The sequence below is a fragment of the Nicotiana sylvestris genome, chromosome 2 (assembly GCF_000393655.2).
Source record: "Nicotiana sylvestris chromosome 2, ASM39365v2, whole genome shotgun sequence".
In the NCBI taxonomy this organism is placed as follows: domain Eukaryota; kingdom Viridiplantae; phylum Streptophyta; class Magnoliopsida; order Solanales; family Solanaceae; genus Nicotiana; species Nicotiana sylvestris.
The window spans coordinates 37951168-37968129 of NC_091058.1; the positions used below are offsets into that span (position 1 = coordinate 37951168).

General features: G+C 35.7%; 1 pseudogene; it reads right to left on the reverse strand.

Moving 5' to 3' along the window:
• Positions 1-3417: 3417 nt before the first annotated feature.
• LOC104230764 (trans-resveratrol di-O-methyltransferase-like) lies at positions 3418-12383 on the reverse strand (annotated as a pseudogene).
• Between the last annotated feature and the right edge of the window lie 4579 nt (positions 12384-16962).

Here is a 16962-nt window from a genome sequence, read left to right on the forward strand (position 1 = left end):
CAAAAGAGTGTTTATTTCTTTTGAGGGTGTAGTGGTCTTAGGAGTATTTTTTACTCGTTACTACACAGTGTAAAATTCCTCGCTATAGTGATATCAGTTGCTCTTCTTGGCCGTGTTTTTTTCCCTTATTCAGAAGGGTTTCCACATAAAAATCTTGGTGTCATTATTGCTGCATTTCTATTCTTGCTGAGTTAACCATAACTTAGTGTTCTGCGTTTATCACTAATACCGTGAATACTATTTTTACGGGGTTTATTCCCAACACCTATTTCTCTCTACATCATCGGTTGCAGATAGAGTTCAATTCGAGTTACTTGCTATCTTCTTCTTCGTCGTCTTTAACATCATCCACGATCATTTGAAGAACTTCAGAACTACAATCATACAGCATGTTCAACTTACAGGTATGCTAGCAGAAACTGAACAGCCGCTCCTCTATCCAAGCTGAGATTGCGTTCTGCTAGTTCCATGTTTAGTACAGTCTCTAGAGAACCCAATGCTTAGATGACAAAGTATGTGCACAAACTCTCCCTTTCTGAAATTAGACATATACTTACCTAAGTCACAAGACAATAACAGTGAGCCAAATGAGTTACCTAATTTTTAAAAAAATACTAAAACTTAGGTGGTTCAATAATTAATTATCGACATGTGCTTTAGATCTACATGGTAATCACAGACATTAAAATTGTTATTTGCATCCGGTCCTATAAATTTAATTGCAGCAGAATCATATGCCATGAAATTAATATGAAAATTTAACACCATAACAATCTGAGTTTTCTATTCAAATAGTTCAATTATATCTTTACTAATAAAACTTATTCTAACTACTGTGTCATACCTTTAACCAAGTAATGAAAAGTGAAATGATGTTTGATAGTCCATCTTTCGTAACTGTACAATTTAAATAGAGTAATTGCCTGCAAATATAGATAGATATTTTAGCAAATAAATATAGTACCATATACATAGTGAACACTTTAACCTCCTATACAAGATTTCAACACTATCCAAAGATCAGTGATAACCAATACGCAAATACGCATATAAATTATGAAAATTTGATCTTTTTTATATTACATATGCCGTCAATAAACTTCACAGAAAATATTTGTTACAAAAATATAATCTCAACTGAAATAATAAAGAGAGATGTATTTAATTATTTGTTACAGAAATTGAAAGATTGTTCATGAAATACAATCATACCAATACCTTTTGTAGTCCCGAATTATTGTTTGATATGCACACGAGGAAGAAAGAATAGACTTATATATTGTAAAAATAGAAAACTGATTTGACAAAACTGTAAAAGCATGTTACTGACAATGGAGCGCAGAAGAGTTTGTGGGTGAGGAGTTGAAATTGTAATGTGAGATCGTGGGAATCATGATGGAATCGTGGTGGGGATCGTGGGAGTTGAAATCGTGGTGAGGATTGAAGAACCGAATCTGATATTTTTAGGGGAAAAAATAGACTGTAGAAATTACCGTGTTCCTTAAAGACGGTAGATAAAGTGTAGAAACTACTGTCTCTTTTTTAAAAAAAAAAAATAATATACCTATTTAATTGATTTCAAATTCAAATTTTAAAAAAAAAACTAATTTTACCTAAATTAACTGATTTGTCCTAAAATTGCTACATGTCATTTTATGCACACGATATTTGGCAAAATTTCAGGGCTGGCCTTCTTCCTTTTAAGTAAATATAGAAGATACTTTTTTTGAGTTTGATTGATTTGAAAATATTTTTTGCACCAAACACAATCCTCCCATGATTTTCATTCAACTTTTTTGACGATGCCCCTTGAGTGTGGGTTAGACCTTTATTCTTGATCAGTTATTCATGCGGAAAGCTAACAAATTCTTTTCTGAATTTTTTTATTCAACTCGTTTATGATGATTTTTATAACTTAATTTAACTTGACTTTCTGTTGCTTGTTACATTCTTTTGTATGATAAGCAACACCAACCAATATTAACAAGTATTAATACATTCACTTGCCAACGTTTATAAAAAAAATTCCCTTCACTATGTTTGATTTGCTTAGATTGGATTTCTTTCAATCCATTTTAAATACTCAGTCTTTGTTATCATAGTAAAAGCGCCCTGTCTATTATAGAGTTTAGTGCTTATTACTTGGTTGGAGTGAAACTTTTCAATATAAGAGTTGCCTCTTCCTTGCCTATGCTTGTGGACTAACACCTCTGACTATTGGGAAATTTTAGTGCAATATGGTTACGTAATTGAAAATACTGTGCCTAATGATATTTATATTTTAGAATGCACAAAACTTCAAAGAAATGGTAATTCAGGAAACTAGAACATATGCAGCACTGAAGAATTGTCTTCAAAGGAGCAAACAGAAAATAGATAAAGAGAAACATTCTTCACAAAAATCGGTAACTTAAATTACAAGAAAATTCTTTACGTTAATATAGTTCCTATTTCAGATACTTGAAAGCAACTGAGAATTGATCAAAGGATATCCTGATATTCCTTCACTTTTTTCTCACTTTTGCCTTTTAAGTCTTCATCTCCTATAGGTAATGCCGATCACACCCTGTATCCTAAATAACAAGAAGCTCTTTGATTCGGTTGGTGCGTGGTGTTAACGACATGAATCAGGAGCATTTGTGAGACGTTTCGTCTACTAGGAATAGAATGTTAGACTACTTTATAATTCAATTTTGTGGATTATTATTTCAGTTTTTTAAAAACTAAAACTGGATGTACTATGTGATATATTCCAGTTTCACTTTCAAGAGAAACTAAGAAGCTAAACATCATAAATTGTTGTTTTAGGATATTAATGCTGCGTCGTACTTCTTGTTGCTGTGTTAATTAGAGGCCTTCAGTGAAGTGGAAGTGCATTTTATCCTTGAGAGGGCAAAAAAGAAGAGGAAGGCGAGAGAAACACGCAATGTTACAGCCAATTTTGGTTTTGAAAGTGATCGTATTCATTTGTCATTTAATCTTCTTTGCTGAGGAAACAGACTGACTGATTAATTAACAAGAAAGAAAAATACAACTTTGAAAGCTCTACTAGCTAGCTTTGTTTTAGCTTTAAAATAACCTCTCAAATTTTGATTAGTTGCTATAAGGTACAGGAAAATTAGCTTTCCTGAAAAAACTTATTCATCCCCAAGAAAGCTAATTAACTCGAAGTTTGTAAATGTATAAGTTGTGGTTCTGTCACAACGGCACAACCTGTTAGGAATATAGTAGTTATGCCTAGATTCAATATGACTTGAAAAAAAATTGTGAACGTTATTTGATATAAAATATATATGGCATTTGCTATTCTTGTATTTTGATTAATTTGATAAGATCTTTGATTAAATTGTGAGGCTTGTCCTTCTCTGCATTTAATACTGCACGTATGTTCATCATAATTCTTACATACTAATATATTTAAGGAAAAGCTTCAATAAGGGACCTTAGGCCAAAGACGGGGGTAATCTTGTAGCTCCTGAATCCAGCTTCAAGGAACAACTTTTCCCATTCTTTCTCAGTTCTCTCTCTTCCGGTGAGTAAAACCATCATCAATACATCAAAAATGAGCTTCAGTTCAGTCATGTCTTCTTCTTCTTCTCTATTCAGGACTAATAATGACCTTCCCTTTTCTTCCTTCATCTTTATCCTCGATAGCTTCTCTGCATCTCTTTAGCATCTTCACACAATCCTCATCACTCCAATTATGCATAACAATCTGCAAACAAACAAAAAAAAAAAACATATTTTCAATTTCAAGCATAGGATAAAAAATTTTAACTGTTTTGTTTGACATTGGTATGAGCAAGAAAGCAAGACGAGGAAACGAGAAGAGTGGGGATTCAAATCGGCTATTTTTTCGATTCTAACAAAAAAAATTAATAACCGAACTGAACTAAGGTTGTCCAATAGGACGGGACGACATTTAACCGGGACGATGGCTGATGGGCCTAAGTGGAACGGGATAAACGGGACCAAACGGTAGGCCCATCCCATCCGACTAAGTGGGCCTTTATTTTTTTTTAAAAAATAATTATTTAAGCATTAAATTTGGCAACGACTAGTTTTTTGATAATGACTGAGTTTTTAAAGCTTGCAAGAGCTAATTTTTTTGACTTATTTAATAAACTTAAAACTTAATAAATTATAAGAGCCTGTTTGGAAAGCCACCTTGGAAATAGATTTGGGTATAATTAGATGTACTTACACAGTTTGACATGTTTGTTTGGCCAAGTAATTACTTGGTCAGCATGAAATTGAGTGTAATTGGAGAGGTGTAATTACACTCTCTAATTCTCAAGGGGGAGGTGAGAATTGGTGGTAATTACACTGTGTAATTACAAGATTGCTTTTTAGTTTATTTTTTAATTTTATTTTAATTTATTTTCTTAAAAAAATTTATTTCTATTATTTTAATTTTTTAATTTTATTTTTAATTTTTAATTTCTTTTGAAATTTTAAAATATATTTTTCTTTGTACATTATTTATCTTTTATTTTTCTACCACTCTTGTGATTCAATGTAATTTCTTATATTTTATTTTTTATTTATTTTATTGTTCTCTTTTTTGAAACTACATCTCCTAATATTAGAAATAATAGTCATTAAAAAACTTGGCATATAATGAGTGATGCAATTAAAGTTAAATTTTGTTGTTGAATTATAAACTTATTATGTTTCCTAATCTTAAGTTGTAGTGGAACTTATTATCTTTATGTTGGAATTTAACATATGTTAAACCTTTTTGTTTTTTAAAATTTTGAAATTGTGTTATATTCATGGTTCCAATTTGCTTGTTTTAGTAGTATTGGCTCACATTGCATGTTGTTCATTTTTTTAGTTAGAATTAATAGATTAGTTTTGTCAAACATTTGAATAATGTTATGACATTATATTTATAAATATTAATTTATTTTATCAAACATGAATTCCATGATGTTCTTACAAGCCGTATATTTTTAGTTTTTGTAAGTATCTAAACTAAATATTATTAATCTAAAAAATATATATGTATTATTTTTATAATATTGGTTATAAATATATGATTACTAATTAACATATATTCACGAAAAAATATACATCTTACATACCAAATATAATATTATTTATACTTATAAAACTTTATAGACATATATTTATTATATTAACTTTTAATTTTTGATAATTATTTTATTTAAAATTTAATCTAACTGTGTAATTACACTTGTGCAACCAAACAGTAAATTTATAATTACACTGTAATTACATTATGACAAACAAAGAGGTTGTCGTAATTATACAACTATGTAATTACTAGGCTGTGTAATTACTACCCTAGTAATTACATCAATTCCAATTACATGGTGGCTTTCCAAACAGACCCTAAAGAAACTAAGTAAATAATTAAATATTCAAACAAAAGACTTGTAATAAAATATTTTAATAATTATAATAGAGTTGTAATTTATTTAATATAATTTCAAGCCCTAAAGTAACTAAGTAAGAGTGTAAGACAATCCATTCAAAAAATTCAAGGCTTAAAGCCTTTTATTTTATTAATAGAACTTTCAAATTTCACATACAAATACAATTCTTTTGAAAAGCACCTAATCTACGCAATAACCTTCTAGGAAAGGTTCTCACGAATTAAATATTGAAATTTGAAGAAATTGCTCAAAAATTTACTCCAAATACTTGAGAATTTAATTTGAAGCTTGAAAGTTGCTCCAAAAGTTTGCCTAAATACTTAAAACGTAGTTGATTGTGAGAAAATTGAGAGAATAAACTAAATAGATGTAAGAGATTTGAGAGAATTTTTGTGGGAAAAAATGAAAAAGAATTGGGGTATTTATAGTTAAAAATAGTGCCAAAGTGTAATTTTTTTTAGGGATTAAATTAAAAGTTTGGGGGGTAGGGGGTGTTTTTTTGGGGGGGGGGGAGGGGGGAGGGGGTCAAATATGGCCGTTTATAGCCGTTGGGAACGGCTAAATTTGCAAACAAGGCCGCCCAACGACTCTATTTCCAAAAAAAAACACGGGGGATGAGACGGGATAAATGGAACGAAATAGGCAGCCCGTCCCACCTTGTGTACTGTTTAATATGAGCCCATCCCGTTTAGAACTAAGTGGGCCGGGATGGGATGGGGGCTCGGCCCGTTGGACAGCTGAACAGACCCTTCATAAGAATCACAAATTCACAATCAATGACCTATAACATTTAATACAGAAATTATGTAGTAATTGAAAGACTACATAATAAAGTATGAACAGTGAAGTGCAAAGGGAATTTCGTAAAAACTGAACATGGATTAACATTATGTCATTCTCACAAATGATGACCCACTCAAGATTACTCAGTAGTGACATATAGATCAAGTATAATATTTTATGTGAACTCTTTTTTTTTTAGTCATCTCCAAAAAGTTTTATACAATTTAACTTTAAATTGCTCATTTTATCCTTAGTAGGAAGATTTACGGCTAAATATCTATTGTTTATTTTAGGTCACGGTGTCAATTATCTTTCTATCTTTATAACATCATACCCAGTCAACCACCATTACATAAATTGGACCACAAAGTACATGTCAACTTGTAAACAAAAGAATAACAAAAGTTAGCATCTTCTTACCTTAAACAAAATGGCATCAACAGACGGAATTGACTGAAACAATGTCACCTCCCACATATTTCAAATTTTCTGTCTCTGGCATGTTAGCAACAACATGAGGAAGGTCTAAAACAGTGCATTTTATATGACGAAATGCAGCCAAAATAGTCTTAGCAACAACACCAGTGCCTCCTCCAACATCAACCAAGGAATCCAGCTCTTCAAAAATTTGTTTGCAGTCCTTCACAACCAAACTCATCATTTGGGAATCACTAGCCATTGCTTCATTGAAAACTTTGTTGAATCTTGGATTTTGATCACAATATTCCCACATGGATGCACCTTGTGCTGTTTCAAATGGGGTGGTTTCAATTCTAAGAAACCAATCCCCTAAAGATTGCTATGGATTCACCATAACAGGATCAACCATTGCTCTAACAAAAGGTGACAAATTTGGGATTTCACTCTTCAGAAGCAGCTTAGAAGAAGCTGTAAGTGTTGCGGAAGCCAAATGTTATATAGTGTGAATACGTCACAACTACTATACCAAAAATTATGACAGCCACCAAATAATAAATAAGACAATAAAGCAACAATAAAGGGAACGTCAGAATTTACGAGGTTCGGCTAATTTTGCCTTCTCCTCGGACACAACCAATATTTTATTTCACTCCAAAAATACAAGTGAAATAATACTAAAGAGAGAAATACAAATGCCTTAAACAGATGAGAAGGCAAATGAGAGGTGTTTTAAATCCTAAACATTAAGCCTTCTTTTATAGGGGGAAAATCCCCCCAACCATTCTTTTCCCACCGATGTGGGACAAAAGATTTCTGCCAAACTTCAACAAATCTCCACCTTGGCAAAATTCCACATTTTCAATTCTCTCTCAATAACAAATTTTGGTTGTGTCTTCATCTTCAATCTTCAGTGTTCAACAATGTTGATCAAATCCAAACAATGTTGAAACTTGATCGCAGTCACCACCTTAGTTAGCATATCAGCAGGATTCTCCGTAGTATGAATTTTCTTCACTGTGACTCCTCCTTCTTCTATGATTTCTCGTACGAAATGATACCGAACATCAATATGCTTCGTCCTTGCATGATAAACTTGGTTCTTCGCTAATTGAATAGCACTTTGACTATCACAAAAAATTGTGATACCTTTTTGTTCAACACCAAGCTCCTTTAGCAATCCTTGAAGCCAAATTGCCTCCTTCACAGCCTCTGTAATAGCCATATACTCTGCCTCTGTTGTAGACAAAGCAACTGTTGATTGCAAAGTAGTCTTCCAACTAACTGGTGCCTTTGCAAAAGTAAACACATAACCAGTAGTTGATCTTCGTTTGTCCAGATCACCCGCAAAATCTGAGTCACAATATCCAACTACAGACTGATTGTCTTCCTGCTCAAAAACTAACCCGACATCTACAGTATTATGAATATACCGTAGAATCCACTTCACAGCTTGCCAATGCTCCTTCCCTGGATTGTGCATATATCTGCTAATAACTCCAACAGCTTGTGAAATGTCAGGCCTTGTGCAAACCATTGCATACATCAAGCTACCAACAACATTTGCGTATGGTACCTTTGACATATACTCTCGTTCAGCTTCATCCATTGGCGACATAGTAGTACTTAGCTTAAAATGGGGAGCAAGTGGAGTACTAACTGGCTTAGTCTTGTCATCTATGCCAAAACGTTGTAGTACTCTCTTCAAATATTCTTTCTGAGATAAACAGAGTTTCTTTGAACGTCTATCTCTAATTATCTCCATGCCAAGAATTTTCTTTGCCTCACCCAGATCCTTCATCTCGAACTCCTTCTTCAGTTGAATCTTCAACTTATCAATTCTTCCGAATTCTTGGAAGCTATCAACATATCATCAACATATAGGAGAAGATATACAAAGGAACCATCTTTAAGCTTGTGCAAATACACACAATGATCGTATTTGCTTCTCTTGTACCCTTGCCGCAACATAAACTCGTCAAATCGCTTGTACCATTGTCTAGAAGATTGTTTCAATCCGTACAACGATTTTTCAAGTTTGCACACCATATTTTCTTTTCCAGCAACTTTGAATCCTTCTGGCTGAGTCATGTAGATTTCCTCCTCCAAGTTTCCATGTAAAAACGCAGTTTTTACATCCATCTGAACTAGTTCCAAATCCAATTGTGCTACCAAAGCCAACATAATTCTAATGGAGGAATGTTTTACAACTGGAGAAAACACTTCATTGTAATCAATTCCCTCCTTTTGAGCATATCCTTTGGCCACCAATCTTGCTTTGTAGCGAACATCTACTTGGTTAGGAAATCCTTCCTTCTTTGCAAATACCCATTTGCACCCAATTGCTTTCTTTCCCTTCGGGAGATTGGCCAATCTCCATGTATGATTCTGATGAAGGGACTGTATTTCATCATTCATGGCAATCCTCCACTTATCTTCTTCTGAACTTTGGACAGCGTCTTTATAAGTGGTAGGAACATCATCAGCTACAATTGAGGTTGCACAAGCAACCGTCTCTATGAGACGAACAGGTTTCGTTATTGTTCTTTTTGGCCTGCTGGTTGCTATTGATTCAAGTTGTTGTTGAGGTTCCTGAGTTGGAATCTCCTCTACTGGCTCTTCTTCCAGAGGGTAATCTTCATTTGTTTCCTCCTCTGCTTCTTGTGTAGGAAAAATAAATTTTCCCTCAAACTCCACCTGCTTAGAAGCACCTTTATTTTGTTTGGTGTCTTCTGTTACCTTATTTACCATAGCAGATTCATCAAAGGTAACATCCCTGCTGAATATTACTTTCTTTGTCATAGGACACCATAAGCGATATCCTTTGACTCCAGAAGTAATTCCCATAAAAATAGCCTTCTTTGCCCTTGGATCCAATTTTGACTCCGTCACATGATAATATGCAGTTGAGCCAAACACGTGCAAAGAGTTATAATCTACAGCAGGTTTTCCATACCATTTTTCAAATGGTGTCTTGCCATCAATAGCAGCAGATGGTAAGCGATTAATGAGGTGGCATGCATATGTAACTGCCTCAGCCCAAAATTCTTTGCCCAAGCCAGCATTGGACAACATACACCGTACCTTCTCCAGCAAGGTCCGGTTCATACGTTCAGCCACTCCATTCTGTTGTGGTGTATGTCTGACAGTTAAGTGTCGGACGATGCCATCATTTTGACAGACCTTATTGAAATGATCATTTTTGTATTCACCTCCATTGTCTGTGCGAATACACTTGATCCTCTTGCCTGTTTGATTCTCCACCATCGTCTTCCATTTGAGAAAAATTCCCAGCACTTCATCTTTGTTTTTCATTGTATACACCCACACTCTTCGAGAAAAATCATCAACAAAGGTTACAAAATAGTGCTTCCCACCCAATGAAGGTGTTTTGGAAGGACCCCAAACATCAGAGTGTACATAATCCAAAATGCCTTTAGTATTATGGATCGCTGTACCAAATTTAACCCTTGTCTGTTTCCCTTTAACACAATGCTCACAAAACTCCAAGTTGCAAGCCTTTACTCCTTTTAACAATCCTTGATCTGATAGAGTTTTCAAGGATTTTCCTCCAGCATGTCCCAAGCGCATGTGCCATAGCTTGGTTGCTTCTGCCTCTTTGTCGTCACTGGATGTCACTGTCGCTGTCCCAATAACTGTACTGCCACAATAGCGGTACATATTATTATTCTTCCGATTAGCCTTCATTACCACTAGTGCACCGGAGCATACTCTCATCACTCCATTTTCTGCAATGATTTTAAACCCTTTTGATTCCAGGGCTCCCACAGAGATGAGATTCTTCTTCAAATCCGGTACATATCGAACATCTGTTAATGTTCTGATCATTCCATCATGGTTCCTTAATCGTATTGAACCAATGCCATATGAGGTAAGAGGGCTGTTATCCGCTGTGTGGACGACTCCATATTCTCCTTCTTGAAATTCCACGAACCAGTCCCTGTTGGGACACATATGATAGCTACAAGCCGAGTCCATCAACCATATGTCTGATGATGTTGATGACTCTGTTGTAACTAATGAGAAGTCTGAATCATCACAATCAGCTACATTTGAATCCATAATGGCCTTTCCATTGTTATGTTTGGCCTTATTCTTCAACTTCGGACAGTCTTTCTTCCAGTGCCCTTTTTCTCGACAAAAGGCACATTCATCTTTGCTGGGTCTGGATCTTGACTTGGATCTTCCCTTCTTTGTCCTCGTTTGATTTTGAGGACGACCCCTCACAAATAGTGCTTCTCCTTCTCCGCCCTTCTGTTTTTCTCGCTTTCTTTGTTCATAGCTGTACAAAGCCGAACAAACTTCTCTGAGAGAAATTTCGTCATTTCCATGGAGTAGAGTAGTTTCAAGGTGCTCGTACTCATCAGGAAGTGACGCCAACAACATTAAGGCCAAGTCACCATCATCATAAGTTGTATCCATATTTTGCAAATCTGTGACCAACTTATTGAAACTGGTGATATGTTCATTCATCGTGGTACCAGGAACATAGGTGAAGTGAAACAGTCTCTTCTTCATGTACAATTTATTTTGACTGTTTTTCTTCAAAAATTTATCCTCCAGTGCTTTCCATAATTTACTTGCAGAAGTTTCCTTTGTGTATGGATATTTCTGCTCTCTAGCAAGGTAGGATCGAATGGTACCGCAAGCAACACGGTTGAGAATCTTCCAATCTTCTTCTCCAATAACATCTGGTTTCTTTTCTTCAATGGCCAGATCTAGCCCTTGTTGAAAAAGGACATCTAGAACCTCGCCTTGCCACATCCCAAAATGCCCGGACCCGTCAAAAATTTCTACCGCAAATTTCGCATTTGACACAATTCTTGTCATAAGCGAAGATGCCAATGATGACGTATTGTTGACACTTGATGTAGATTCTTCTTGTTTATTGTCTCCCATATTTGACACAAATATTATTTAATAGCTGACGACACAAATCAAGATTATTCCTTTCTGATGTAGAAGATCAGACTAAGCTGCAACCACAGAGCATACTCAGACAGAACCTTGACTCAGTTACCAAGATAAATCTTTTCTGATGTGGAAGATCAGACTATGCTGCAACCACAGAGCATACTTAGACAGTACCTTGGCTCTGATACCAATTGTTGCGGAAGCCAAATGTATATAGTGTGAATAAGTCACAACTACTATACCAAAAATTATGACAGCCACCAAATAATAAATAAGACAATAAAGCAACAATAAAGGGAACACCAGAATTTACGAGGTTCGGCTAATTTTGCCTACTCCTCGGACACAACCAATATTTTATTTCACTCCAAAAATACAAGTGAAATAATACTAAAGAGAGAAATACAAATGCCTTAAACAGATGAGAAGGCAAATGAGAAGTATTTTAAATCCTAAACATTAAGCCTTCTTTTATAGGGGGAAAATCCCCCCAACCATTCTTTTCCCACCGATGTGGGACAAAAGATTTCTGCCAAACTTAACAGTAAGAACATAACCTTCTTGAGTTTCTGAGATTTCGTCAAGACTTTTAGTAGCGAAAAAGCCGGAGCGTACCAATAGGCGCATTAGTCGATAAATACCATTTGATTTTGCAGGTGGAAGTTTCAGCTCTGAAACTAACTCAGAGAGAGTCATTGGTTGCTTATGACTATGAATTATATCTGGTATGCCTATCTGAATAGCACAACGAAGAACCATGGAATTTACAAAATGGAAGGTATGCTTGTAGATATGAGCCTGAGCTCGGAATATTTCGCTAGCTGTTGGCACGTCACTGGCTTCCATATTGATCAGAATTTCCCTGCCTTTTTCTTTCGTAAATCGGTATTGATATGAACTAGCTATGATTTGTTACAAAGAAAGTTCAATGAAGATAAACTTGTGGGGTGGACAAAAATATAACCTGCATGACTTTAGTTGATATCCTTAGCACTTTATCTATTGATAGTGGACATAATGAAGACAGCAAGCCGTATTTTAGCCTATCTATATCTCTCTCTCTATATATAATATATAACTATATTACAGGCCTTCCACTAATGGAGTTGATAGAATATAAGGGTCCACCAAACTCTATAGAGAACCAGATTCTCTATCAGGTTCAACAAAACATGCGCACACTACAGTAAATAAATGATAAGAGGAATTTTACGTGAAAAATTCCTAGCTCAACGGGATTAAAAACCACGACCTACCCTTGTAGGATTTCAACTTCACTACTGAGCAACTTTTAGATTACAACATATGCAACCTAGAAATTAACCTCCTATTCCCTCACTAACTTGTAACACACCTATTGCAAGACACTTTGTAATACTTCTATTACAAAGATTTTACCACTCGACTAACTCTAGCCAAGACTCAAATACAAATGTTTAAGATTTACAAAGGGTTTCCTACACACTGATTCTTAGTAAGCTAAAGTAGGAATTACAAGTAAGAATATTAACAAAGTTACAACTCAACTAAGGACATACAATAACTTGATGTGGGAACTGGTCCGTAGTTGTTTTGTTCTTTGTTCTTGAAGCACTTGAGAGTTGCTTGCTGGATGATCACATGAGAGCTTGAGTGAAATGTCTAAGTGTTTAAGTGATTGTTTTACCTTCCTTGATGTTAATAATACATGAGTGACATCACTTATAATGATGCAAGCAAGGTAGGTAAAAAGCCTTCCACAGAAAGTTGACTGCTGCACTATTCATGTACTGTAGCGTGTGCAGGTAGCAACTTTCCAATTGGAGAGTTGACTTTGTACAGTCATCTCGGGAACTGGTAGGGACTCGTTCCCTCAGCTGTTCCTTCGACTCTGAAGAGTTGAGCCATATCCCAAACTGGATCCCAACCTGGAACCTTGTGATCTTAAGGTCTTGAGAATGTTTAACAAGTTCCTTATCTGATTCTTAATAGTAAGTTTGTTAGATCATCAAAGCATAAAACAAAGTACTTATGAAAAAGATACTTGTAACCTATCCATTTTTCCCTTTTTGATGATGACAAACTCATAATTGAAAATCCCATAAAGAGCCACATAGAACCAGACAGCAAACCAGAAAGAGCTTAAGTTTCCCCCTGAATCTATCGTTCCCCCCTTAATCAGTGCACATCACGGAACCTCAAAGAGTTCCCCCTGAATCTGTATTTCCCCCTTAATCAGTGCAGATCATAAATGCAAATATTCTTCCCCCTTTTGGCATCATAAAAAAAGTAGTAACATGTATTTAAGCAAGAAGGAAGTCTAGCTTTAAGTTAGCTCATGCCACTTATGTGCACACAGTCATGACCAAAAACAGAGCATAAAAGCAAGGTTTAAACAACAAAAAGGGAAAAGCTTGCATTAACATAATTTGGATTTTAAAGCAGGAGCATAGTCAATATTACTAACACATCCACAATTTAGAAAAATCAACAAAAATACCACAAATTATCATCATAAGAACTGACACTGAGGGACTTGACCACAAACTGGATTATAGACTTGACACGGAGGGGACAATATTTAAGGATCACTGGAAGGAGAAGTCTTGGAGGCTGAGGCAATGGTTTGGAGGACTAAATTCATTCGAGAATTTGTTGACATTTTCTCATTGAGTTGTCTCTCTTTCAGGTCCTCCACTTATTTCTTGTGCTCAGCGTTCTTCTTTGTCAGACGAGCAACCTCTTCACTTTGAGAGCTACAGGAACTAGGTGCCTTTTGCAGCTGACTTAACTGAGTCTCAAGGATAGCATTCCTTGCTTTCAATTGCCTTATCTCAGCAGTAGCACTGTTTGGGCATTTATCAACTGAGATATGGTAGAAGTGCTTCCAACCCCTCCAACTTTCTCTATACACTCACATTCTTCAAGAGTGACATTTGAAATAGTTTGCTTCTTAGTGCCCACTTTAGCTGGTCCGAGAGGAACCTTGAAGTGCTCAAAGACCTTGGTGAGAAAGAACCCACATGGCAGCCCATGATTACCATCTTTAAATTCTGTCACTTTATTCATGTGCTCTATCATAATCCCAGGCAAATTGATAGTAGTGAAGTTATCTAGTGCTTCCATGAGGACCAGGTCTACACGAGAAGTGATAAATCTTCTCTCAGCTCGAGGCAGCAATACTTTGTTCACCATCTCAAATAGCAGTTGGTATATAGGAAGGAGGACCTTCTTCCGAACTTGTACCCCCTGCTGAACTGCTTTGTCCTTCAAGATTGTGTTTCTGAAGTTTTGAGTACAAGCTCCCTGAATACTAGACATCCCTTCAGCAGGCACACCAAGAATACATCCCAACAAGGCAGAGTCCATTACCATATCAACTCTATTCATCAAGGCACAAATGTGATCATTCTCAACCTTGAACAAGTCGGCATAAAAACGTTTAACTTCCTCCTCATATACCTTAGCAGCATCACTTGTGAACAAGTGGATCCATTGTTGGAACTTACAAATATCAACCAACTATCTTATATCAGCTTCCTCCAAGACATTAGGGGCAAATGTGCGACCCCAAAGCACCTTTTGACTTCTAAATCTCTCTTTCCCCGCACTCCCTAGACTTCTCATTTGTGTCTAACAACATGTCAATGATAAGGACCTTCCCTTTTCTTCCCTCTTTGATCTGCGCAATAGCTTCTTGCATGTCTTCAGTAGCTCGACACAATCCTCATCTCTTCAACTGTGCAATACATGCTGCAAAATCAACATAACATTTATGTGCAATCGTATCGACTTGACTTAATTTGCACAAGTGTTCCGCCAATTTCAAAATATGGTTAATTAGATACTCGAATGTTGACAAAATAATTATGTATATAACTTGTTGAATCATTGTAATAATTGAATCATCTAGTATAGTGACAAAGGCGGTCTCAAAATAAATTGCTTTAAATTGTAGGTTTGAATCTAGTATAGTCTTAATTATTTTTATTCTCTTGTTTGAATTTTGTCTACACCAAAGATTAAAAGGTTGTGCATGGGATATAGTTTAATAAATGGAGGAAGTATGAGAATAAAAGTTCTTGTGCATATACCTTAAGCAAAATTACAGCAGCATGAAGAATAGAATTATAACGACCCGATCGGTCATTTTGAACACTAGCGTATCGTTTGGAAGTTTGAGGCCATGAGTAGCTTCACTTCAGGTATTATGACTTGTACGTATGTCCGAAATTAAATTTTGGGAAGATCGGAGTTAATTTGGAAAGAAAATTCTCATTTCGGAAGCTTTAAGTTAGAAAATTGACTAAGGTATGATTTTTGATTAAAAGCCTCAGAATCGGGATTTGAAGGTTCCAACAGGTTCGTATGATGATTTTTGACTTGTTCGTATGTACGGATCGGATTTTGGATGATCCGAGAGCGTTTTGGAGCCTATTATGGAAGTTGGCATTTTGAAAGAATTTCATAAATTTGGGTTGAAGTGCATTTCAATGTTATCGATGTCCGTTTAGACTTATGAGTTTGGAAATAGCTCTGTATGGTGATTCTGGTATTGAGAGCGCGTCCGGATGTAGATTCGGAGGTCTGTAGGACATTTTGGGGTTACTTGGCGAAAGTTAGAAATTTGAAGGTTTTTGAGAAGTTTGACCGAAAGTGGACTTCTTGATATCAGGGTCGGATTCCAATTCCGGAAGTTGGAGTAGGTGCGTAATATCGAATGTGACTTGTGCGCAAAATTTGAGGTTAATCAAACGTGATTTGATAGGTTTCGGCATCGAATGTAGAAGTTTGAAGTTCTAAAGTTCCTTAAGCTTGAATTGGGGTGCAATTCATGATTTCGATGTTGCTTGATGTGATTTGAGGCCTCGAGCAAGTTCATGCATTGTTTTGGGACAGGTTGGTGTGATTGGACGGGGTCCCGGGAGCCTGGGGTGTGTTTTAGATCATTTTGGGCTACTTCGGATGCTAATTTTCTGATGTCTTGTGTTGGTCTTCGCATTGGCGAGGATCCTCTCACGTTCGTAAAGAAGGATTTGGCTTCTGGTATTTTGTTCTTTACGTTCGCGAAGAAGGAAATCTCTGTTGCACAGGTCTGACTTCGGAGGCTCATATCTCGCAATTTATAAGGAATTAGAAGATGATCCAAAAAAAAAAATTATATTCCTTTGTGCCTAGTTTTCAGAAAGGCAAGTCATTTAGCATTTGGATTTGTGTACAAAAAGTTATGGCTAGTATACTACAGGTTGTCCGGGAAGATGAAGAAGAAATTTGTGTTGCGCAAGGCTGACTTCGACAGCTTATATCGACAAATATATAAGGAATTAGGAGATGACCAAAACATGAAAGTTGTAGATCTTGGTGTCTAGTTTTCAGAAAGTTAAATCATTTGTCATTTGTAGTTTTGTACAAAGTATTATAACAATTATACTAGAGGCTATTTGAG